Source organism: Chenopodium album, chromosome 2, assembly GCF_948465745.1.
Source record: "Chenopodium album chromosome 2, dcCheAlbu1.1, whole genome shotgun sequence".
Classification (NCBI taxonomy): Eukaryota; Viridiplantae; Streptophyta; class Magnoliopsida; order Caryophyllales; family Amaranthaceae; genus Chenopodium; species Chenopodium album.
The window spans coordinates 77539263-77565738 of record NC_137835.1 but is presented as its reverse complement, the minus strand read 5'-3'; the positions used below and the strand labels follow the sequence as shown (position 1 = coordinate 77565738).

The window sequence follows — 26476 nt, the reverse complement described above, 5'->3', positions numbered from 1 at the left end:
TTGAATATGATTCATATTATTTTCGCTGCGTAGTACCTATAAAATCCTACAGTGGTATCAGTTAGCCTCTTGCATGAACGCGCTAGATCATAATAATACGATTATTTGATGTTCATGTTAATTTTATAATCAATTAAGAGGGAGAAATTAATTTAATTATGGTTCAATTATTATATTTTAATGTGATTAAACTTTTGGAATCGATTAAATGTGATTTAATTATGCTCAAATAGCCATGAAGATGACCGAATTTTAGCCCTAAATTGTTCAAAATTTTCGAACCCCCTAACCCTAAATTTTGAATTTTTTGAAAATCCTAGCCCTAAAATATGATTTTTGTGCTTGATTTTGATTTAATTCGATTTTATGTTTCATAATTTTAATCGGATTGATTTATGCATAAAAGAGTTTTGTGTATGATCATCAATTTAATTTTAAAAGTTAGAATTAAATTAAGATTAATTTTATGATAAACCCTAATTTTAAAGTTGAATCTGATTTAATTTTAATCTTATGGACTGATTTAATTTAATTATGATAAGTGTTATTTTAATTAAATTAAAACACACAAAAAAAAAATTTAGAGGCGGCAGCCACGGTGGCTGCCGCCGCCGCTGGTCCAAGAGGGAGGGAAGGGGAGGGCGGAGGTCTGGGTGGCTGTGGGCCACGCTGCTGCCCTTGCGGCAGTGGCTGTCGTCAAGGCAGCCAGCCACCGTGGCTAGCTTCGGCTAGCCAACCACGGTGGCCGGCGGTGGTGGCTTGCGGTTTTTAAAAAAAAAATCTATTTTGAAAAATTATTTCAAGATAATCATGAATTATTTTAGGATAAAATCAATTTTATTTTGGATAAGTTAAAATATTTTGAAAATATGATCTTTTATTTTTAAAAGATAAAATTTATTTTATTTGGATAAAATATTTTATTTTAGGATAAAATCAAATATTCAAAAGTTGTTTTATTTGATATTATCCATATTTAAAGTTTTTAAATTGGTAATTATCTAAATAAAATGGTTAATTTTGGATAAGATTGACTAGAATATTTTGAGCATATTCCAAAAGGATAATAATTGATTTAAATAATGTGATTATCCCATAATTAGATTAGGCTATAATTGATTTAAAATTATTTGATTGGCTAGTAATTAGGATAGAATCTCCTAAATTTGTTAGGATAATCATGGAAGATTAAATATGATTTATCTTTCTAGATTAAAATATGATTTGATTTTATCTCATGACTAAATTAAATATATGATATTTTATAAACAATCATGAATAATATATGATATTATCTAATTATGATTAAAATATGAGATATTTTAGGAAATGCGTTGACTTTATTATGAACATTCGATGTTGTAGTTTAGACAAGCATGTTGAGTGATTTATTATATGGCACTTTTATAATATATGATATTATGTTTCTATATATAGACTAGTATGGCCCATAGATTCTTAAATACAATCTACGCATCGTGAAGTATTTTTGTAATCTAAAATACGGTCTGCATACCGTTAAGTATTTTTGTAACTTTTATTTAAAGTAAATAGAATAGTTATTTAAATAGTGTTAGTCCAAAGAAGCCCATGAAGTGAAGCCCAAAGGAGCAAGGTGGATGGAGATCCATGACGATTCAAGTGTGAGCATTTTCATTTCTAGTTTTCTTAGGACTAAGGGGCCATACTATGTCATGCTTTATTTTATTGCATTAGTAGATTATGCATGTTAGATTTTATTTATGTTGATTGATGATGCGCTAGAGTTCTCTAAATAATCACAACATAATAAATCTAGGTCCCAGTAATATTGAGATTGTTTTTCCAATTAAAAACCCGATGAAACCTTTGATATTTATGATGGGTCATGCCAAAGCTGGGTGTCATATTATATCTTAGGGGAGTGGGGGTAAAACAAATTTTACACTTTTAATTGGTTATGCTCAACAAGGTTACCTAAAGAGTTTAGAACCTTTGAAGCAAAGGGAAATAATTAAACATGTGATGATTAATTATTCAACCAAGAGTTACAAGAGTTGTAATCAGTAAAGAGTTTACTCACCTTGAAAATGTAATGGTTGATGGTAGGGCCAAAGTCCGGTCAATTATTGCACGAATAAAGGATCTTGGAATCACTTAAATTCAATTGGGACCATTTAATTATTGAATAAAGTGTTTTAAAGTTACCAAATGAATGCGTTTATGGTACTTTAATTTTATTTAAACATAATTATTAAACTTTGCTCTTATTTTGACTTAGATGGGTAGCCGTAATCACAATGACAACAACGTTTACAACCTTCGACCATTCCTTGAGAAGGATAGGTTGACAGGGGATAACTTTTCCAACTGGGAAAGAATGCTAAGGCTTGTTATGAAATCTGAAGGTAGAGAGGATGTCATTGACACCCCATTGCCAGGACCTCTGCCAGAAAATCCAACTGCGGCAGAGATCAAGAAGCACAAGGAAGCTCATGACAGAGCTATACCTATCACTTGCTTAATGATTGCTACCATGGAGCCTAGTCTTCAAAAGCGTTTTGAGGACCAGGAAACCTACTCAATCATGCAAGAACTCAAAGCTTTGTTTAAGAAACAAGCTAGAGTTGAAAGGTATGAGCTCCATCGTGAGATTCTGGATTGTAGGATGGAGAAGGGTGCCACAGTTCATGATCATGTTTTCAAAATGATCGGCCTAATTCAAAGTATGGAGAAACTGGGGCACCCATATAGTGATGATTTGGCAACAGACATCATTCTCCATTCACTACCATAAAGTTTCAACCAGTTTATCATGAATTTTAACATGACTGCCACTGCAAAGACTATGAATCAATTGCATGCAATGCTGGTTAGTGCTGAGAAACAAATCCCTAAGGAACCTAAGAAGGAGGTTCTTATGATTCAAAAGGGAAAGGGGTTCAAGAAGATGGGGCAAAAGGATAGTTCTAAGAGCAAGGGCAAGCAAGTTGCCAAGGCTCCTTAAAAGCCTAAGACGACTCCAAAGAGCAAGGCTGCAAGTGAAAGTGAATGTTTTTACTGCAAGAAGAAGGAACATTGGAAGCGTAATTGCCAGAAATACCACGTCTTCCTCAAGAATAATGGAGCAATTATGTTATAAACATTTTCACTTAGGTATGAGATACCAAGTTGCAGTGCTTAACATAGTGATGTTGCGTAGGAACTGCAAACAAGTGAAGCTAGCATGGAAATGGAGCTTGAAGGTGCACTAGAAGTGTTTGAGTGACCAGAGATAGCTTCATAGTTTTAAATTTTGATTAGTTTATCATGATTTTAGAACAATTTCCAATTTTGATGAGACAATATTTCGGTTTTCTTATTTTGAATATTGAATTTGGTTTACTTGGCTTGGACAAGTGTTGATCCATGACCAAGGTAATAAATTGTTTTTCATTTTTCTAGATATGAGTTAATTTTGTTTTATGACATTGATATAAGTAGATCACAAAAGTAAATTTAGATGATTCAAAATACACTTACTTATAACAAGTAAGGCTAGGTCACATTAACCATTTGCACATCCAAAGTTATGGATGGACTCTTATTCTTATATGATTATGAATCACTTGATAATTAGAATTCATCCTTGATAAGTTAGGATGACCAAGTTGCCTTTTAGTAGAAAGGGTAAAAGAAGCTAAAATGACCTTATGGAACTTATACATATGATGTGTATGGACCAATAAGTTCAAAATTAGCAAAGAGATTTAACAATTTCATTGCTTTTACTAACGATTTAAGTAAATATATCGATAATTACTTAATGAAGTAAAGCTTGGAAACTTTGAAATGTTCAAAATTCCAAAATGAAATGTAAAATCAGTTTGAGATAAACAATTTAACACCACAATATGATTGTTGTGATAAATATTTAACTCAAAAAGGAATGATCATCTAAAAGGAATTGTTGAATTAATTCACAATCCAGAAACATTACAATTAAAGTGTATGTTTATAAAGAAGGAATCAAACTTTGCTTGCCATTGTTCGATCCAAGATTTAATGATTTACAAATATCGTTTTGAGGATATGCATAGAACAACAACAATTGCGAATATACTAAACAGGAAACTTAACCAAAGCAGTAGAAGAGATGACATAAGAATTATGATTTGGAAATGTTCCAAAAGTTACCTTTTTTTAAACAGGATTAAGGATTATGAAATTAATGTAAAATGTTTACAAAGATGACATAATGCACCCTAAATCAGAAAATAGTTCCTCATGGGTTTTCTCATGGAAACTATCTAAGAGGTGTTATTCCTACAATTGCGTAGAAACAAAGTGTTTGTTGCTCGCGATAGTGACTCTATAGAAAGAATGTCTTCCTAGAAATCCAAGTGGGAGTAAAGTTAGATCTCGATGAGATTCGAGACAAGCAACAAATGGATGTAGATAACACTACATCAGAGACAAATGCGCATGAAATCAGCTAATTTGATAAAACATGTGTCGAAGCAAGCTAATTCAACTAGTGAAACTTCTATCGTCCTATTAGAATGAAAGGCTTCAAAGAGTTGAAGAGAATAATTCTATTGTCACTCATACCTATCGTAGGTTACTTGGGATCAAAACAAACAATTTGTTGAAATTCTGAGAAAAGGTGGATTCTAAAATTTTCTTATTAGAACGGTTAGAATCCATGGCCTACAAGCAAGATTTGGATAAGTGCTAACTCAGGAAATGGCTTAAAGCCATGAAATCCATTATGGAATCCATGTTTTTAAAAATGTGTTAGTCCATAATAGTCTAACAAATAGGGTCAAACCTATTAGTTGGGTAAGTCTATTCGGATTATTCTAGTTATGGAGATCAAAATCACCTTCATGAAATGTTCTTGATGGTGAGTATGTATATGATACATCTTAAGAGTTTGAAATCCAGAAATTCCTAGAAAGTTTTGCGAACTTCAGAAATTCATTTAATGGATTAAAGTAAGCATCAGGGAGTTAGAACATTCGTTTTGATTAGGCAATCAAACAGTTTGATTTCCTTAGTAGAACGAAAAAGGAATCTTGTAGAGACAAGAAGTTTAGTGGGAGTAATTGGTCTTTTAAGTCTAGTATGTAGTTGACATACAGTTCATATGAAATGATATATCAATGCTTGAATAACTCAAGCAGTGGTTAGAAAGATTGTTTCTATATGATAGACTTAGGAGATGTTGAGTACATATTAGGAATAAAGATCCATGAAGGGAATCTAGAAGAATGAGGGAATGAATCGAGAGACTTATGTTGATACGGATCTTGACAAGTTCATGAAACAAGACTCTAAGATAGGATATCTTCCCATGTCTCATGGTATTACACTCAGTAAAACTCAGTGCCTTCAAAATCTAATAGAGTTGAGTTGTATGGATAATGTACCTCATGCTTTTGCAAAAGGGTCCATTACATGTGCCATGAAATGTACAAAGCAAGATGTTGCATATGACTTGTGCATGTGTAGCAGGTTTCAAGCAAATACAGAATAAGCATACGGAGAATTACTAAGAAAAGATCCTTGAGTACTTGAGAAGCACTAAAAGGAATTCTTCTAGCTATTATGTTAAATGGTAGTTTAAGCAAGTTGTCAAAAGGTTACACGAATGCAAGTTTTCCAAACAGGCAAGATGATTCTAGATGGTGATCTAAATGCATATTTGTGTCTGGATGGAAAAGAACAGTGAGCTTGAAGAGTTCAAAGCAGAGCACTGTTGCATACTCAATGTCAAAATATGTGTATTAAAATATAGTAAGATAGTTACAGAGGAAGTTCGGATTAAAATGTCATGTGACTAACAGGTCACCTTTGCCCAAGAACAAAGGAGCCAGAGTCACATCACAAATCCAAACAAAAGGATATGAGATATCACCTCAATTATGAGATCATTGACCAGCGAAAGGTCGTGTTCTGCAAAGTTTTATTATGAGTGAGAAATCACTAAACCCCTTCCATGGACTAAGGTATGAGAGTCATATTAAAGTCTTAGGATTGAAGCAAGTTATGTAATTTAAGTTGTATATGTTTTGAGAAAACATATTACATGAGAAATGCATCAATTTGCAGAATTATGTTTAAAATAGAAATTATTATTTCTCTTATTTAATTATGGTTATGGAATTTAATAAAATGTCCAAAATAATTATGAATTGATGGGCTCATCAAGTTGATGACCTTGTGAATTGAAACCCCACAGGTGAACAAAATTCATATATTATTTAAGGTTTCTAGTTTGAGATCATTATAGTGGACATAAATGATTTCAATAAACAAACTAGCATGTAAGATTGATTGGATAGCGCAGTTTCATGGGTTATAGGGGCATGGTGATGCTCGGTCAATCACTTGGATATGCATGAATGATGCATGATCGAACTATTGACCTACTTTGAAGTTCAAGTATAAAGCTTTCGTATATATTAGTGGATTCCTTTGACATGAGTGGAACATTGATTTCATTCAATGGAAGTTGTGACTGTAGTACACTCAAACATCTAGCCGTAATTGGAGATTATAAAGGGTGTTTCCCGGTTATTTCAGAAGTTGAGTGGGAGTCATGTTGCCACAAGATTGGATAGAGTCTACCTATTAAATTAGGAAATATGTCATGGCCGCTTGAAGAGGGAGAATTCAGAAAATACGTGGCCGCGTTCAAATGCATTACACAGTAATCATTTGGTTTTGTAATTCTAACTCAAATTTCAAGAAACGATTTGTAGATTAATATGATCTCGACATGTGATGCAATCATATTATCAAATCGACACATATATTGACTTAAGGAATTTGAATATTGCACCCTTCACTCAGACAAGTGGGAGATTGAAGGAGCTATGTCTTCGTTGTGTGCAATTACTAGGTATATAAATGGATCAAATTATGGAGATTATTAAGTTCGTACATTTGGGTCGTCGTTTTTCCATAGCTAGAGGTACTAACGATCTTTGGACTAGTAAAATAGGGCAAAGCCTAATTGGACGGATCCTATAAGGTCACACAAAGGGGCTAGATCGAGCATTAGAGGACGAGACCCATCATGGGCCTCATCACTCTAGGTGGCCAGCCATGTAGAGGATTAAAAGATGTTTTGGGCTTCGTGCCCTAGTCTAATTATAATGAGATTATAAATAGACTAGGTGCCTAGGTTTGCAAGTAGAGTAAGCAATTAACTGATCAGTGTGATCAAACCCTAATTAGCAAACACGAAACCCAACCCCTCTCATAGTCCTCTCGCTCACGGTTCTCTCCTCCTCCTCGGCGCACGGTGGTGTCTCGTGGTGGTGGTGGTTCGTGCGGTGATCGGTTGTCCATAAATGTGGTGATCGCGGTTTTCCTCAATCACTCGACCAATCTAGTATTGGTGGACGGCTCGTTCGAATCTCGTGGACTAAGTAGAGGAGCAACGCTTGGGGCTCTATTCTCTCCCTAATTTGCCTGTCGAATAGCTTCGTGGAATTCACGCGTCAAAGGTATGATTATGTGGCTTGTGTGTTATGCATGTAATCTTGGGATTGGTACTTGATTGAATATGATTCATATTATTTCTGCTGCGTAGTACCTATAAACTCCTACAGTGAGTTCTCAGCATTTTAAAAAAATTGTCAATAATTTGAGGATGGTTTAGTGACTGTAGTCTTTTGTGAATTGGAATGAGATTAGTTTGGGAATACATAATCAAATAGGGTTGTACCTTGTGGCTGTTATGGGTGATTCAGTCTTAATATGGAGGTGTGGCTAGTTGAAGTTTGTGAATTCTATAGGAAGGGTTACAGTCACTTTTTAATTGTTGAGTAATGAGTGTCCAGCAGACTGGTAATTGGTAGTGACAGCTTGAGATTTTCATATTTTGTTGATTATTGAGAGTTTATATGGTGCCTTACAAAACTAACTTAAAGCTGCTTATACTGCCTCATAATAATTTTGAACTGAGCAGTATAAGATCCATAAAAAATGAATAAAAAGAAAATGTGCGAGAGTAGAATAGTTTGTTGCGGTCTTGTGACTCAAATTAGAATGAGATTTTATGCTTTGTAAGTGTTGAAATAAGTGACTATGAGAAGATTTGATTGTTTAGACAAAAATATACTAAGGTCAGTGTTTATCATGAGGCTCTTGCCTATGGTAAGGACTGCAGAGGTGCAGAGTGCAGATTAGAAGTCATTAGATGTCCATTTCACAATGTATCACTAAAGTCTCTTTGAAGAAGAAAGTCAAGATACAAGAGCACATTTTAGTTCATTTTAATTAAAAATAAAAAATGTTGATAATTGGCAATCATTTGTTAGGTCCAACAATCAATGTTTGATCTTAACCTTAATTTTTGATTTGGATCTTATGTGTTAATCAACCTCTAATTTCTAACAGGTTTGTTGTATAGGGGATAGAAATCAAACAATTTGCAAATGAAGTACAAAAAGAATTGCAAGGAAAGCAAAGAGAGTTCAAGGCTGACAAGATACGGGGAAATGATGTGCGTGTATCTCAGGTGGGTATGAGTGTTTATTAAACCCTTTAAGTAGTACCTATTATAGCCAACAATTTTTTGTTGATGAAATTTTGCTTATTATTGTAGTTATTATCTATTGTCATTATTTGATATTCTTTGGCTGTAATTTAAGAAGTGATATGGTCCAATGTTGATGAGATAACTGAATAGCTCTCATGCAACCTAACCTGCCATAAAAAAAAAAAAAGAAATCCCGTTGCAGATTCCGTGCATCGGTTGATCATGAAATGCTCCCCTTAAGTGAATTTACACTCTTTAGAGTGGTGAATTGTTAGATATATTTATAGGGCAGATTGAATGCTTCCCTACTGCTGCTTCATTAGCATGTGGGTTTGAGAAGAAGAATAACGAAACAATTTTGGTTTTTGATCTTGGAGGTGGTAATTTTAATGTTTCGGGTGAGTTCTTCAAAAAGAAAAACTCTAATTGTGAGAAATTTTATGTATTTATCAGCCTTCTGCAATAGTTTACTTTTTGATGCAGTACATCAGATTTTCTTACGTTGCAACTCTTTCTGCCTTTTGCAGTTCTTGAGGTTGGAGACGGAGTTTTCAAGGTGTTATCTACATCAGGTGACACTCATTTGGGTGGCGATGACTTCGATAAGGTAGGAAACAAGGAATCGGCGTGCCTAATTATGTGTTAGCTTGAATCGGTTCTTTAATTTTGTGCAGCGAAATGATATAGTTGTTTGTAATTGCTACTACACAGAATGGTAGATTGGCTAGCAGAAACTTTCAAGAAGAATGGGGATATTGATCTTCGGAATAACAGACAAGCTCTTCGGCGCCTAACTAAAGTTGTTGAGAAGGCAAAGATTGAGCTTTTGACGTTAACTCATATTAGCATTAGGCAAGTAAATGTATGTAAATACTTTTTCACTGGTTTGTGCCTTCACACATCATTTTGGATTTTACTAAAATTGTCTATGGTGTATTTTGACAACTTGCCTTTCATTACTTCAACACTAGATAGAAAGGAAGGAGAGAGAAAGGGGGGGAGAGGGAGAGGGAGAGAGGAAAAAGGGGAATAAGGGGCAGGCTAGGAGAGAAGAAGAGGGGGCACACTGATATGTCCATTTTATATACTGTTTTACCCCCGTCCCTTGGTCGTTATTAGTAGTGTTTTTGGCTCTTTCGGGCCACTTTTATTACTAATTTGTGTTTTCTAGTGTTTTCGTAGTTTTAGTTGTATTTTACACGAATTGCACTCTTGGAGCATTTTCCCGGGCTTTATGGATCAACTACGGAAGCTAGAAGGACACGACCACTTTTGGAGCCCAGGATCGGTGGGAGCCGGTGATTAAGGGCTTGGTAATTAGGATCCCGAGGCATTTGGACCAAGTATTCAAGACCCGAGGAGGAAATCCAGATTGGGCCGAGAAATCGAGCCCAATTGAAGTCCGAACCTCAAAATGGAGCAAGGACCCGATCGGGCAACCTCTAGCCCGATCAGGTGCGGCAAGACCATAGTGTTGTGCATGCTAAGGCGCGCCCGATCGTGCGAGCATCTAGCACGATCGGGCGATGCTGCTGGGAAGGAACGCGAAGAAAAAGGCGCGCCCGATCGGGCGCGCGTTTTTAAGAGACCTGATTAGTTTAGTTTTAATTTTTGTTTTAGAAAACAGTTAAGTACGATTTGGTACGGATTATTAGATTACCTTCTTTCTTAGACTTTCTCTCTCTACTTAGTATTTTTTTCTCTCTTAAATTCTCTCTCAACTTTTGTTCTTAATTCCTCCATTAATTCCAGATTACTTTTTGGTAACAATTTCTTCCCCTTTAATTTCAGTTATTTTATTTGCTTCCTTGATTATGCTTTTATTTATTTATTTGATTAGTTTAGTCATGATGATTTGTGAGTAGTTTAATTTCTAGGGTTTATGGGGATCTAATAAATGATATGAAGGGGTAATTTTGTGATTGTTAATTATCAATGCTTGGTTGATTTCCTATTGATTGATTTAATGCTATGCAATTAGGTTTGGCCAGATTTAATTGTATGAGTTTAGCAATATTAATTCGAGTTCGACAGATGAGAATTGATATTTAGGGTTAGTTTCAATAGGCGGATTAATTTATAAATGGTTAAGTCAAGATTTGACTAATGAGATTTAATACCGGTAAATTAACTCTGTGATTATAATACGTAGTGAAAGCCCTTTGTAATCTGATTAACCAATGCATGATGATTGCTTATTATGAATTGCCCTGGAATATTGTTTATTAGTGAATGTAGACACCTAAAAATGTCTCCCCAAAACCAAACCCGATGATGAACAACCTTTCACCGCCATTATTGGTCGGGTTGAGTATTTAATTTTTGGAGTGCTTAAATCCATATTTCCATTTCATAAACCAACCCAATTCCTAGCCCATTTCCCCAAACCATAACTCATTTTCCTCTTTTCGTGCCTTTAAACCCAAAATAATTCATTTCGTGTCCTTTAAAATCATTCATTTCGTGTCCTTTTTATAAAAACGTTTAATCCAGTTTGTTTTGGTCCATAATCTGGGTCCAATTATTGAATTTTTGGATGGGGATTTAAAAGAGCTTTCCAACGATATATTATAAGCCCAAATCCGAGTTATAACGAATAAGTTATGGCCAAAATATTAAACTAGCCCAAACCGAACCTAAGCCCACCTTACCTACGACCCAATGATCATGTGGAGGGTCCAAATTATTTAATCCCATTCCTAAACCAATTAGGATTAATTGGAAGCTTCTATAAGTTTCTAAAAGATCTTAATTATCCGTTTTGAAAAGATAAGATTAAAGAGTTTGAAATTGAATAAAACTTTTCTTTTTGAAAATCCTTTTTCTATCCGAATTGAAAGACGTTCAAAGATAGACAGATATTATTTTTGTGCCTCATAGTTTTTATCCAAATTTTATATGGTTGTATATCTCTTGAAATTATCTTTCCAATGATATATTATAATATCAATTCCGAGCTATAACGGAAAAGATATGAATAAAATGTCAAACTCTATCCAAAACTGACACCGTCTCACTATTTCGGCTATATATTTTGTTCTACAACATATTTTAATCTGATTCTAATTGGGTTAGAAATTAGACTTCAAGAGCTTTCCAACGATATCTTATTTATCTTATTCCAATTTCTGGATCAAAAGATATGATAAAAACAAAAATCGCAAAAACTGCTGTCTATTGCAAGAGTTTTATCCGATTCGAATTCTTATCTTTTCTTGATTCTTCGACCCTTTTTTTTCTCTATAAATAGAGGTCATATCACCCCTTTTTCAATCATCAACAAGCTTGATCATCAAATAATTCTCTTCTCCCTCTTTAGCCTAAACACTAGCCACCCTATTCTCTCACCATTCTTCCCTTAAGCACTCCAAGGAGTCCATACAATACCCGAAGTTCTTTACTTTAACCAAGGCGTGAAAGTTATAATTAACTGAGGGTTTGGACCAAATTAAATCTACATTTACTTAATTTAATTTTAATTTGATTTTAATTTGATTTATATTTTTATTGAAGTTACTAACAGTTTATTCATGATGTAGCAATTTAAAGGAACGCGCGGAATGTGAGTAATTAATTATTTTAATTACTCTTATTTTATTTTTATATTGCTAGCATCATGATTAGGCTATTTTATATTTAATTTGACTAAAGCTATTATTGTTGAATTGCTACCAATATTAATGTTTATTCTATTATTTTTATGATCACCATATTGCATGTTAAAGGGAATATGTAATTGAAAATCACGCCTAATAAGATAATTTGGACAACCGGTTTAGGTTCCTTTTTAATCTTATTGTTTAATCAAGTGATCACTAATATTTTAGAATAATAGTTGCATTAATATTCAACCAATTTAACTAAATAATAGTTTGGAGCGAATTAAATATTTTGTTTGCATGTCTTTGAGATCACAAGAATGCTTTTCAATATAAGAATCGAGTAGAGGCCAATACGGGCGAATGTGACTCCATGACTCACTTCGTACCATCATCCCCGATCCTCCTTTCGTGGTTCCGAACCATATGGAGTTAGTAATCTTATGGATTATGAATGGGGTGTAACTTTCACGGGTCAATCGTTGTCCCTTAATCGTGGTTGCCTTAAATGATCCGTGAACGGTTTACAAGTTCCTTAAAAACTTGTTGGCGGCTCCCTACTTTATTTGTCCCTAATCGTTGTCCCTAATCGTAATGTCAATTCCCACTTCCTATGAGTGCCAAGCATATTCACAACATGCTTTAACGTAGGCGCACTTCGAGCGACGCCTACAATTTGGCGACTCCACTGGGGAGGATTCTTAATTATTTATCGATTTGAGTGATCGGTATTTAATTAAGATGAGTGGATGAGACTTGAAAGATTCTTGAAAAAATATTCCTGTGATTAATTTGGCATTTTTGCATCTGCATAGACGTTTTAACGTCGCATTCAGGTCTGTCCCGTACGAAAAATTGGATAACTTGGTTGCGCGCGAAGGAAAACAGGGCACCAGTCAGATTTTCTGACTGCCGTGTCACGGCAGAGTCTGCCGTGTCACGGTACAGTGTACCGTCTGACGGTACACTGTACCGTGACACGGGAATTTTTGCCGTGTCACGGCAGTCCTAAAATCAGTCCGGTGGCTTATTTTCTTTTCTCACAGTCGACTTCCTTCGATTTTTCTGAAAAAACGTATGTGTTCTACATGCGTCTTAGCCCCGGGGGATTTAAGCTCTATCGACCCAAAAACGCTCATGGCAATAAGGGTTCATCCGAGTCATTAAATCCACCCAAACCATGGAGTCGAGTTCGATTTCATCACGAAACGCGGAGCCGCCCGTTGGCATACACCCTCAAGGGAGGCTGCCTTGCTAACGCGTCCAAACTCTTAACCATGGTACCCTTTTGACACCCAAAGCTTGACCAATAGTTGAACATATATCTTGACTTTAGGTTGCGAACTTTTTTTTACATCATCGTGCCTAAATGCTATGTGGTTGTTTGGTGCTAACCCTCATGTGTTTGCTCTTTTGTTTAACCCATGACCGAGGGTTTTTATTCTCACATAGTAATTAGTACGGACTTAAAATCGATTAAAATCTGAAAAAAAATCACAAAACTGACCTGGAACTGCGCACCGTGTCACGGCATGTTCTGCCGTGTCACGGTGAACAATGCCGTGACACAGGAAAGTCTACCGTCTAACGGTAGACTGCACCGTGTCACGACAGTCTGCACCGTGACACGGTGCCCAGGAAAGTGTCCTGTCAGTCTTTTTTCTCGATTTTTGTGTCCAGTATTGAGTTGTGTCTAGCTATACGGTCAAAATACGCGTCTATAACCTCACCTAATCACTCACATGTTATGTCCACACACTTTTTTTTTAGTCGTGCACCACTCTTGACCGTATTTTAGGGAAGTCTCGTTTTTTGTGTCGTTTTTTTTTCGGAGTAAGTCGGATGGTATCCTCCCATGTTTTTCTTTTTTTTTTTTAAAAAAAATAATAATAATAATAAGTAGAGCTTCAAATTTTTTCTTTTTTAATCCGGATAGGTTAAGGTTAAGTTTGGTCATTAAAGGTGTGTTTGTTTCGGTGTCACAGCGCTTGGGCAAGAAGCAAGGGTAGATTGTTACGGTTCGAGTCCATACCTCAACAACCTCTTATACCAAAGAGGCGTACAAGGAAACCACCTCAGTCATCTCCACAAGATCCGTCTCCAGTTTACTTTCAACCAATGGCCACTAAGGAAGACATCGAGAACCTCAACAGGACAATCGAAAGATTGTCTGACATGATGCAGACACTCACTACTAGAGTCAGCACTGTAGAGCAAGACAAGCAAAACAGTGTCACTACTGCTGTGATGGACAAGATCAAGGAACAAATGAGCAAGATTTCCGAAGAGTTCACTTATGTGGAACAGCCTATCACCTCCTCGTCTATAAGAGAGAAGCTTCCTGAGAAGTTTTCCACTGCTGATATTCCCAAGTTCAAGCCTACTGATAATCCACTTTTCCATTTGAAGGCTTTTTCTGCAACTATGGCTCTTAAGGGAGTAGATGTGACACTCTTCCCTACGGTGTTTCCTCTTTCCTTAGAGCATGCCTGTCAACAGTGGTTCTATTCTCTGGAATCCAAGCATGTCGCGACCTGGGAAGATGTTGCTGAAAGCTTTATGAACCGGTACAAGTGTAACATCCAGGCCAAGACTTCTGAACGTGAACTCTCCATTCTCAAACAGAAAGAGAATGAAGGCTTCACCACTTACTTAAGCAGGTGGAGAGAAACAGCTGCGCTCTTGGTGGATCCGCCCAAGGAGAAAGAAATGGTTCGCTTGTTCATTGCCAATCTGACTCATAAGTACAAGCAACACTTGAAGTTTCTGCCTTTAAGTACCTTTGAAGCTGTATACGATATTGGAATCAATATCGAAGATGAACTGATGAAGTCTGTTGGTAGCAACAATAACAACAGCACTTGGAAAAACAAGAAGAACGACACTCCTTCTTCTTCGTCTTCTAAGCCCAATAATGCTACCAACAATATCAACATCAATGATGTGCTGGCCCTTAATGCTCCTCCTCAAAGATTCCAAAGGCAAAGGAGGGTTTATACGCCTTTGGGAATGACTTATGATGCTGCTTATGACCGTTTGCACGGTCAGGGACTAATTATGCCAATCGGACCATTTCCAGAACCTCGACCTGAGAATAGGACCGCTAGCTATGACCCCAATGCTTATTGCAAGTATCATCAAGGCAAGGGTCATAACACTGAGAAGTGTTGGAGGCTGAAAGATGCAATCCAAGACCTGATTGATGCTAACTAACTTCCTGTCCCTCCAGGGGGCAAGAAGCCTAATATTCAAACAGGTCCTCTTTTTGATGCTTTGGCTATCATGGGAGATGAAATCTCCTTTGATCCGTCAATACTCATTCAACCTGTGAATGAACCTCTGCCGGAAGTTGTATTTATCTCAAGCACTGAAGAAGTGAATGGGATCTGGGATAGTGATGATGAAGACGTCTATCTCAAAGACATAGCCTGTTAATCTCTCGGCACCAGTGAAGATGTTTGGGGGGACCTTGAGGTCAAGGTTCTCACCAGAAGTGGACGGTTACAACAACCTAACCCACCTCCACCACAATCACAACCGATAGTTAATCCCATCGACCTTGTAAATAGCGATGTGGTCAAACAACTACAAAAGACCAAGGTGGAGATGAATGTATGGAAGCTTTTGGCCACTTCCCACGAGCATCGAAAGGCTGTGATGAATGCTCTGGTGAAAATAGGAGTCGATGATGACATGACTCCTCAAGGATTGGTCAACTTTCTCACTGCTGAGTTGCCGAGTACCAGCAATCTGATCTCCTTTTCTGATAAGGATCTACCCCCGGAAGGGGACCCACATAATAAGGCCTTACACCTCACTGTAGTGTGTAGGCAGATGAATGTTCCCATGAGCCTGGTTGATAATGGCTCTGCAATCAATGTGTGCCCACTCCGTACTGCAAGGAAGTTGGGTATAAAGAATGAAGAGTTGACTCCCTCCACTCAAGGGATTCGAGCTTACGATAATACTCGCCGTCAAGCCGTGGGTACTATCGTACTGAATATAACTACTGGGGCCATTGAACGTCGCACCAAATTTCAGGTGGTGGACATTAAGGCCTCTTTCAATCTGTTGTTAGGACGCCCTTGGCTTCATGAGCTAAAGGCAATTCCGTCATCGCTTCACCAGAAAGTGAAAGTCATAGTGGGAGGGGTTCCGATTACTATCGATGCTTCTCCTATGCGCATTCAAGTTATTGATACTCCCATCGTCCATGTTGAACACGACGAGGAAGATGAAGATCTTTGGGGGTTTTCACTTGATGATGTTCTTGTGATCGAAGAAGAGGAAAAGTGCCATCTCGACTTCGATCCTTATTCAAACACCAGTATCAACGCCATTCTGAAGAAGCAAGGTCACTTTCCTAGAATGACCCTTGGGCTCAAGAAGAAAATGGCTAAATCTTGGGACCATCCTGGTGCGCTCAAGAAGGACACCTTCGGCTTAGGATTCGAGCCAACAAAGGAAGATCTGAAAAAAGTTGCATTGAAAATGAAGGCTCGCAACAACGCTCGAATCACGAAGACGGAAATGGCCATGGATCCATATCCGTTCACTCTCAATGGCCAGTACATCAAAGAAGGGGAGGACTTCCCATGCTATGAATTCCCTGAACCATTTGTCCATAATGGGATCCGTGAACCAGGATTCGAGATGTTCCTCGATTGTGACTTCATCGATGAAGAGCTCTCCACAGCCGAGAAGTCAGCTAGCCTGAACTCTGATGATCTGGGAATCAACCTTCTTTTTGGAATGGAGAAGAATGAATCCAAGCCGGTTTGCAATGATAACTCCGAGTTCGTTCAAGCCGTCATAGCAAATAAGGATTTCGACCCCTCCGAGTTAATCGTCCAAGCTGACAACATTTCAAGGGGATGGCGCAAGACATTGAGGATCACTACGCCGAGTGGAGAGAAGTTGGAAATAACCGCTGGCGAAGGTCCTATGTTTGATGAGTCTGAATTGTCTAGGTCCGAGTCCGAGTCTGAGTCTAAGTCTGTAGATGAGTCCTTAGAGTCTGAGGCCGACCCTCTATCTGCTATAGAGTTCAACCCTGAGTCTCTTGTTGAGTCCTCTCTTTCTAGTCCTAATAATTCTGGTGAGGTCGCAGCCGACCTTGCCTCTCTTGATGTATTAGCCAATGAATTCAATGAAATGAATACCTTTGCTTACGACACGTGCCATTCCCCTAGCCCGGATCAATATTGCTTTGCTAATGATAAAAATGACAAAGAAATAATAAAAGCAATGGAAGAACACGAAAATAAAACAGCAGTTATTGAAGATACAGAAACAGTTAACATTTCCAATGATACGACTGTTAAAGAAGTAAAAATTGGATTAACACTAAGTCAAGATGAACGCAAAGAGCTAATTAACTTGCTTAGTGAATTTGTTGATGTATTTGCTTGGTCATACCAAGATATGCCAGGAATTGATAGGGATATAGCCCAGCATACGATACCACTCATTCCAGGTATGAAGCCTGTCAAACAAAAGCTGCGCCGAATGAAACCAGATGTGGCTCTCAAGATCAAGGAAGAAATCAGGAAGCAATTGGCCGCAGGTTTCATCAGAGTATCCAAGTATCCGGAATGGATAGCAAATGTGGTCCCAGTTCCAAAGAAGGATGGAAGGGTCAGAATGTGTGTTGATTACAGGGATCTCAATAAAGCAAGCCCAAAAGATGGGTTCCCTCTACCTCACATTGACATTCTGGTCGATAATACAGCAAACCATGCACTCCTGTCATTCATGGATGGTTACGCCGGATATAATCAAGTATTGATGGCCGAAGAAGACATGGAGAAAACCACATTCATCACACAGTGGGGTACATATTGCTATACGGTAATGCCATTTGGGTTGAAAAACGCGGGTGCCACCTACCAAAGAGCAGCTACAGCATTGTTACATGACATGATGCACAAAGAGGTGGAGGTCTATGCCGATGATATGATTGTCAAGTCCAAAGATCGCCCAGGCCATATCGTCGCACTTCGCAAGTTTTTTGACAGCAAAATGTGCATTCGGAGTCACGTCAGGCAAATTACTTGGATATGTGATCAGTTCTCGAGGGATTGAAATAGATCCTTCAAAAGTAAAAGTGATCATGGCCATGCCACCACCCAAAAATGAGAAGGAGATTCGAGGCTTCATTGGAAGGTTGCAGTATATAAGTAGGTTCATATCAAAGCTCACAGCGATATGTGAACCTATATTCAAGAAGCTTAAGAAGAATTTCCCAGTCACATGGGATGATGACTGCCAAAAGGCTTTCGACAAAATCAAAGAGTATTTGGCAAACCCACCTGTGCTAGCGCCAGCAATACCTGACTTTTCTCTTCGACTCTACCTTACGGTCACAAGAGAAACGATGGGGGCAATGCTAGCACAAGAGATCGAAAGCAAGGAGAATGCAATCTATTACCTGAGCAAGAAACTCCAAGGATATGAGACGCGATACACGCTACTCGAGAAGTTCTGTCTTGCACTTGTATGGGCCGCACAGAAACTAAGACATTACATGCTCACTCATACAGTGCATGTCGTGTCTAAGATGGATCCTCTCAAATACCTGTTCGAGAAAGCAACACTCAACGGCAGATTATCAAGGTGGATAGTCAATCTAGCTCAATTTGACTTGAGATTTGTGCCACAAAAGGCCATCAAAGGTTCTGCAGTTTCTGACTTCTTAGCAGACTTTCCGCTAGAAGAAGCTGAAAAAGAAGAAGATGAGTACGATTTCCCTGACGAAGATTTACTCATGACCGAAGACGATAGTTGGACGCTCTATTTTGATGGAGCTTCAAACCAAAAAGGATGTGGTGTGGGAGTCTTGCTCGTATCGCCCAATGAAGAACACATCCCAATTTCCATGAAGCTCGACTTTGATGTCACCAACAATGCCGCAAAATATGAAGCATGCATTTTGGGATTAGAAACAGCTGTCGCCTTGGGAATCAAGAAACTCATAATCTACGGTGACTCTTCACTAATCATTAACCAAATCTCTAAGAGATGGAAAGTGAGGAGTGAAAGTCTCGCTACGTATCAAGCTCATTTGGAAACTCTCACGGAGCAACTAGATGAAGTGGAATATACGTATTTGCCAAGAGAAGAAAACCAGTTCGCCGACGCACTAGCTAAGTTAGCATCAATGGTGCAAATTCCAGCTGACACGATCAGAATGCCACTGACCATAGAGAGAAGATATGAGCCAGCCTATGTTCATGCACTTGACGATGAACAAGAACCACAGGAAAAAGATGAAGAACCATGGTATACAGACATCCTTAATTATGTGACAAAAGCAAAATACCCTCCTAATACTGATAAAAGGGCACGCCGTGCTTTGAGGCTCCTGGCCTCACAGTATGTGCTCATCAGGGGAGAACTCCACAAGAGAACCGCAATGGGAAGGAATCTCTTATGTATAGCCAAGAAAGAAGCACATAAAACCATGGAAAACCTTCATGCTGGTATATGTGGAACTCACATGAATGCAAAGATGCTAGTCCAAAAGATCCAACGACAAGGTTACTATTGGACTACTATGGAGAGAGATTGTCACGAGTACGTCAAGAAATGTATGAAATGTCAAATCTATGCAAACTTACAGCATGTTCCACCTTCGCTTCTCTACACGTATACTTCTCCATGGCCTTTCTCCACTTGGGGCATTGACATCATTGGAAAAATAACACCACCAGGACAAGGGGGGCATGAATTCATTCTCGTAGCAATCGACTACTTCACCAAATGGGTCGAGGCAACCTCATATGCCAAGCTGACGACAAAACACGTAGCTCAATTCATTGAGAAAAATATTATATGCCGCTATGGGGTACCACATGAGATGATCAGTGACAACGGAACACATTTCCAAGCCGAATGCGCGGAATTGTTGCAGAAATATCATATCAAACATCACCGATCATCACCTTACAGACCACAGACAAACGGAGCAGTCGAATCAGCCAACAAAAATGTGAAAACTATCATCGAAAAGATGACGGAAAATTATAAGGATTGGCCAAGTAAGCTACATTTCGCCCTTTGGGGTTATCGAACCTCTGTTCGTACATCGACAAGGGCTACCCCTTTCTCTTTGGTCTATGGCGTTGAAGCTGTACAACCAATCGAGCTCGAGATACCTTCTCTTCGAATCGCATTGGAAAGCCAACTAGATGAAGTCGAATGGATTAGAGCAAGATACGACGAACTGGTCTTGCTTGATGAAAAACGCTTGCTAGCTTTGCATCATGTCCAAACCTACCAACAGCGTATGGCACGACATTTTAATAAAAAAGTCAAGACCAGGAATATCAAAGAGGGTGACCTAGTGCTTAAGGCACTTCGTAAAAATGTGTTAGATCCAAGAGGAAAATTCAGACCGAACTGGTCAGGCCCGTACATTGTTAAAGCCATCCTGTCTGGCGGAGCGGCACAATTAGTAGACATGGACGGTAACGACTTCCATAATTTAACCAACTTGGATCAACTCAAGAAATTCTACGCCTAGTCGCATGGGTTCATGACCCAATAGAGCTACGTCTGGCATGATTCCTTTTTAGGATACGTAGGCAACCGCTCAAGGGGGCCCGGCCACTTTAAAATAAAAAAAAATCCTCCCTCTGTTGATTAAACATCCGCGTCAGTTCAGCATTGCGTCACGGCAAAAAAAAAAAAAAAAAAAAAAAAAAAAAAAGGGAAAAATGCCGCGACACGGGATTTCATCCCGTCTGACGGGAGACGTTCCCGTGTCACGGCAACCTCTGAATGAAAAAAAAGGGAAAGGGAACCTCTCGTGACACGGGAATTTATCCCGTTTGACGGGAGAAATGTCCCGTGCCACGTCACCTCTGTCAGCCAAAAAAAAAAAAAAATTAATTTTGCCGTGACGCGAGAATTTGTACCGTGTCACGGGACCCTTCCACCGTGACACGGTGGAATTTCAGTTTTCCCGTTTTACTTTTGGAATATTGGCGCATTCGTTGCAAATTTCTTGTTCGAGTTTTTATTTTCGTTCTTCCATTGCGTCCGACTCCTTGACTCGGATAAATAAATAATGAATAAAAGTCATTGTAATTTTTATTTTTAAGGCTGAAATAAATGTGCTATTATTAAAATAAATGCGACTACAAGTATTGGCATCATGTGCCTTATTTTAAACAAAAATTATAAATAAGCAAAGCACTATTGATCTAATCTCTTTTCTCTTTAGGAACATCCTTCTCTTGCTCAATTAGGTCGGCCTTCACCATTAGTGTGTCTTTTGTAGCCCGAACCGTCACACCCCTAGTCGAACTTTCCCCCCTTTCACCTTTCTTGAACTTTTTCGGTTGTTTCTCCCTATACACCATCTTTTCTTTACCCTTTCCTTTCACATAGGTCTTCTTTCTTGGCATCTTAGGAGTCTTAAACTCAATTCCTTGTGTTCTCGGACCTAGACGACCTTTAAGAGGAGCTTTCTTATCTCCAAGACGACTCTTTACATCAGAATTGCGTGATCCAAATCGTTCCCTCCTACTTCTAGGGTTCAACCATGCCTTGTATGCACTAGATAAAGGAGGAGGAGCTTGGTCACTTGCAGAAACGGTCCACAAAGGTCTTCCAATCCAATAAGCCTCGTACTTGTGAACGTTACTTTCATGCAACGATACTTCACGAGGACTATCGTTATAGCGTGGAATTACCTGTTCAAGTCCATACTGCCGCATCAGTCGAGAGGGACAGTAAAAGGTCAGTTTGGAGATACTAAGAACACGGCAATATGGAGTTTCATTCGTGCCAACCATCCTAGTAAGCCTCCACCAAGGCACCACCCAACGAATGGAAAATTCCCTCTTTGCAAAGAAATTTTTCCAATCTTCATACGACATGTTCGCAGTGTAATTCTTTTTCCTACGGACTAAGTCGTTAGGGCCATATTTTTCAATATCGTCGGGGGCTTCAAATAATTCCAAACGCTCCATCAACCAAATCTGCAAAAAAGAAGAGGAAAAAAAACAAAAAAAAAAAAAAAGAAAATTAATCAAAATCGAAGAAAAAAAAAAGTACTGCAGATTCCCGTGACACGGCAGTTTTAACCGTGTCACGGCAGACTCCCGCCGTGACACGGTGCCTGTTTTGTGTCACGGGGGCTATTCGGAGCGTAATTTTACCTGTAGTAGTACCAGAGAGCCCTTCCTGATGGCTTTCCGGTCAGCTTTTGCCTCGTCAAGACCACGAAATGTTTCTCCAAGGCACGTCGGCATAGGAGATCTTCCGGATTCAACATTCTCAAGCACAGACGCTAGACAAGCATGTCCTACCCTACCGTTTGCAAATAGTAGCTTGCTAAACATGCGAAAAATATATGCCCTTCTACGATATACATGATAAGACTCAGAGATAGGGCGATTAAAATATAAGTTAGCAAGTTTTTCTACGTCTACTTCATTACCACAAACAATTCTATTTAAATCTGGATCTGTTAGATTCAGATGGCGTTCAAAGTCTTGGTAATAATATTCACGTAAGGTAGGCATGGCAATAAGATTTCTAGCAGGAAATCCAAATATTGCACCAAACTCCTCCGACAGAGGACAGATTTCATCATAATCAAATCTGAAACAGTGTGTTTCTGGACTCCAATAATCTAATGTTGCCCTTAGAAAATCATGTTCAATAGCTACATGTCGCAGGGCTAGCAAACCCCTGACATGAAATAATTCTAACTCTCTTTTTTCAGCATTGGTCAAAGAATAAGACCAGTCGCGCAATGTATTATCAAAATTCTGAGACATGATTATTGAAATATGAAATTATAAATTATTTTGTGTTACGTAATTATGCATATCGTGAATAATCTGGTCTTATTTTATAGCGAAAGCACTCGAAACTGCCCAGAATTTATCTTTTCTTACGCGTAAAATACACCGCTGAATAATACGCGTCCCGTGACACGGGAAGTTCCACCGTCTCACGGGAACCTTTGCCGTGACACGGCACTTTACACGTTTTCTTTTTTTCATCTTTTCCCGTATCTATCCGGATTTTTTATAATTTTTTATCTTTAACGTTTATTTTTCAGTCTTTTCTGAGAGTTTTATTTCTAAAAAAATTCTCACCTTTTTTTATTTTTATCTTTATTTTATTTTAAGATTTTATTTCTTTATATTTGTTTTGTTTTTTATTTTATTTTTATTTTGGGAAGATATTTTTTATATTTATTTATTCATCATTTTATTTTTATTTCTTTTCTTTTCTTTTCTTTTGGGGAAAGTATTTTTATTTTGAGTGTCTTTTTTATTTCTTTTCTTTTGGGGAAGGTCGGTACCCTCCATTACTCCACTTATGTTTTTTCGTCGTGTCGTTAATAAATACACAATCACACACAGAGAGTCTCAAACACACACTAACACACACAATAATAGATATATAAACTGTAAATAATGTACAAAGAGTCATAATACATAAATATGTCAAGTGTCATCATAGTATGTACAAAAACCCTCGGTCAAAAATCTCTAGAACCATAATCAGTCTCATCTCCACCATGTGCATGTGGTCCACCCTGTGTATAAGGGAACGGCGAACCGAAGAGTCCCTCGACCATCCGAGTATGGGGAGTAGCGTCCCTACTAGTCCCCGTAGGCCCAGTAGTAGCCAAGCTCAAAGCAGGACCCGTCCAGCCGGAAAACGGAGTAGACTGGCCCAAAGATACTGGAATCGTCGGCGAAGGCATCGTCCCATACATCGGAACCGAGAACAAGCCCGACAGTGGTGGAGGAATCCCGGATAATGGAGCCGAGAATGAACCAGGATCCAAAGGAGACCCAAACTCGGGAACCGGAGGCTGTGAAAATGACTGACGCTGCCCCTAACTCTGGCCCGGAAAACGCTGAGAAGACTGACCCTACTGCCACTGAGCCTCCTGGAATGGCTGAGTAGTCTGAGGCTCTCGCTGAGAACGCCGGTGAGCCTAAGGAGATCGTCTACCACGACCAAGCTCCTCTTCGTCCGAGCCTCTGGGCCTCGAGCGCGAGCGGGACCTCCGTCGCTCCTGAAAGACACAAAATCAAAAGGTGTCAACAATGCAAAATAAAACAAATGGTAGAAATGAAAAAAAATAAGTGATACCTCAAGAACGTCGCTAGAGCTCCGACAACTCGCACCACGCCGAAGCTTGATGATGCAATACTTCAGCGCGTCCACCAGCTTCATGATTCCCATCATCTCCGGGCGGTTAGGCTGAGGATAAAAACAAAGAAAAATCAGTAATAAGCAGCATTAAAAGAGTGGATATTGCGTCGAAGAAAACTCACCGGCTCAAAGACCTCGGGCAGAGACTCCTGCGCCTGTCTATAACCCTCCGGCGCGTCAGCAATATGGTCCTCCGTGATACCGATCGGCCCAGGGTAGCGGAAAGATTGAGGAGGAATCTGAATCCTCCCCACAGGGTGGATGGTCGTCTGAAAATATGATCGAATAATCAAGTTATTCGACTATTTAAAACATAGACTAGCAAATAAGATTCTCGAAAGAAATCATACCTCGGGAAGACGGGGTGGAGGAGCCAGAGAGGGAAGCAAATCCTGCGCATAGTCGCTCTCCATGTGAACGAGCTCCTGCCATGGAAGAGTGTAGCGCTCTCCCCTGTTAATCAACTCTCTGATCAAGCGGGAGTCCAGCATCGACCCTGGCGGGGATGAAGGCACCACAAAGCGATCGCCGCTATGCTGACGGACGACTCGCTCCCCCAAATACCAGACGAAGCGCCCGGTACCAACCAAAATGGTACGGTACGCTGAAAGACGCAGGGCCTCGGGTAGATCAGTCATCCCGGCCCAAGGACGGTACTGGACATCGATGGAAACCTGGAAACCATAAAAAGTTAGGCGTGAAACAACGGAAACAACATCAGAAGGAAAGAACGCAACAAAACTAATCCTTACGCCAACGGAAGAGGTGCCTCGGCGTAGTAGCCCACGAAGTGCCGGAACAGACTCCACACGCGACTCTCCTCGGTCGCGCCAGCTGGCCCTGACAGGGAAGTCATGGACCGCTCCCCGACGCCGGCGAGGAGCCAAACCTGGGAAGTACTCGTAGAACCATAGCTGCAACAAAAGTAATATTTAGCACACGAGTCGAACAAGCTAAAATGAAACAAGAAGGGAAAAGATCATCACCTCTACGACTCTCCACAGGCCGTAAACGGTGATAGGGGACTCGTCATTCAGCTGACGGCAGCCATGACGTAGAGACAGAAGAAGATCCGCGTACCCAAGACTGGCCCAGCTATAGGATCCTATCTCGGGGATCCTGGCCAAAGAGGGGAGGTAGCAAAGGAGCACGCGTGAACTCCTGTCGGGAGAAAGGGTCATAGAGATCAGGATCAAGATGAAGATCCGCACCCGCTGCTCGGCCGTCGTATCCTCCATATCGAAGCCGCGAGCAAGAACTGAAGCCGACTCCAATCGTCCACTCCTAGGACCACCTCGAGACATCGGTCGGGTCCTGATGTGCTGAACAATCGGACCCAACAAATCAGCTACCTCAGCCGATGTCCAAGATAGATCAGACATCTGGCCTACTGCCCGGTCAGTGAAGCGCAGCCCGCTGATCATGTTGAAATCTAGGGGGGTCAACGTCATCTCCCCCCAAGTAAAGTGAAACGTGTTGGTAGTATCCCAGAAATACTCCAACAATGCGCGAACGATCGTCGCGCCGCAACCTCGGGGGCTGCGAAACCCTACAACCGCCGCGTAGAAATCGACCAAGCCAGCCGACTCCCATAGGGCGCTCGTAGCAGGATCCCTCGTAATGACCCGGTGAAGACGAGGGATCAAATCGCCGGCTCCGGAACCATGCTGGCGAAGTGTGCCATCGACTATGCCGGAGAGTGCGCGGTGAGAGACGTGGTTTTCACGGCAGAAAACCAACTGGTCTGGGGTCCACGGAGATGGAACCCACCTACCCCTACTCGTAGAAGTCCGAGGCTCGGACTCCAAGACGTCGTCGTCCATGCCCTCAGGGATAGTGGGAGTGTCCTCCCGAAAAGCCCGACGCCGGCCGTGGGTAGAAAGGTCGCAATCTCGTCGTCTAGGCATGCTATTATCAAAATCTAGATGTTTAGCATCATTTCCTAAACATTTTAAGTCACATATTTATAAAAAATAAATATCTAAATACTTAGCATCATTTCCTATGTTATTTAGTTGTTTAGTGAATTATATGCTAAATTTTATCTAAGTGTTTAGCATCATTTCCTAAACATTTTAAATTGCATATTTATAAAAAATAAATATCTAAATACTTAGCATCATTTCTTAAATTATTTAGTTGTTTATTGAATTATATGCTAAATTTTTACCTCAAG

The 26476-nt window shown here is 39.4% G+C and overlaps 1 long non-coding RNA gene across 1 annotated transcript in view; it reads left to right on the top strand.

Moving 5' to 3' along the window:
- Nucleotides 1–26476, top strand: part of LOC145588574 (uncharacterized) — a 59841-nt gene that overhangs the window by 1205 nt on the left and 32160 nt on the right. The window contains exons 2-4 of the long non-coding RNA XR_014101609.1: nt 8371–8491; nt 9040–9119; nt 9224–9396. This is a non-coding gene — a long non-coding RNA (uncharacterized LOC145588574). The remainder of the gene's footprint in view (nt 1–8370; nt 8492–9039; nt 9120–9223; nt 9397–26476) is intronic.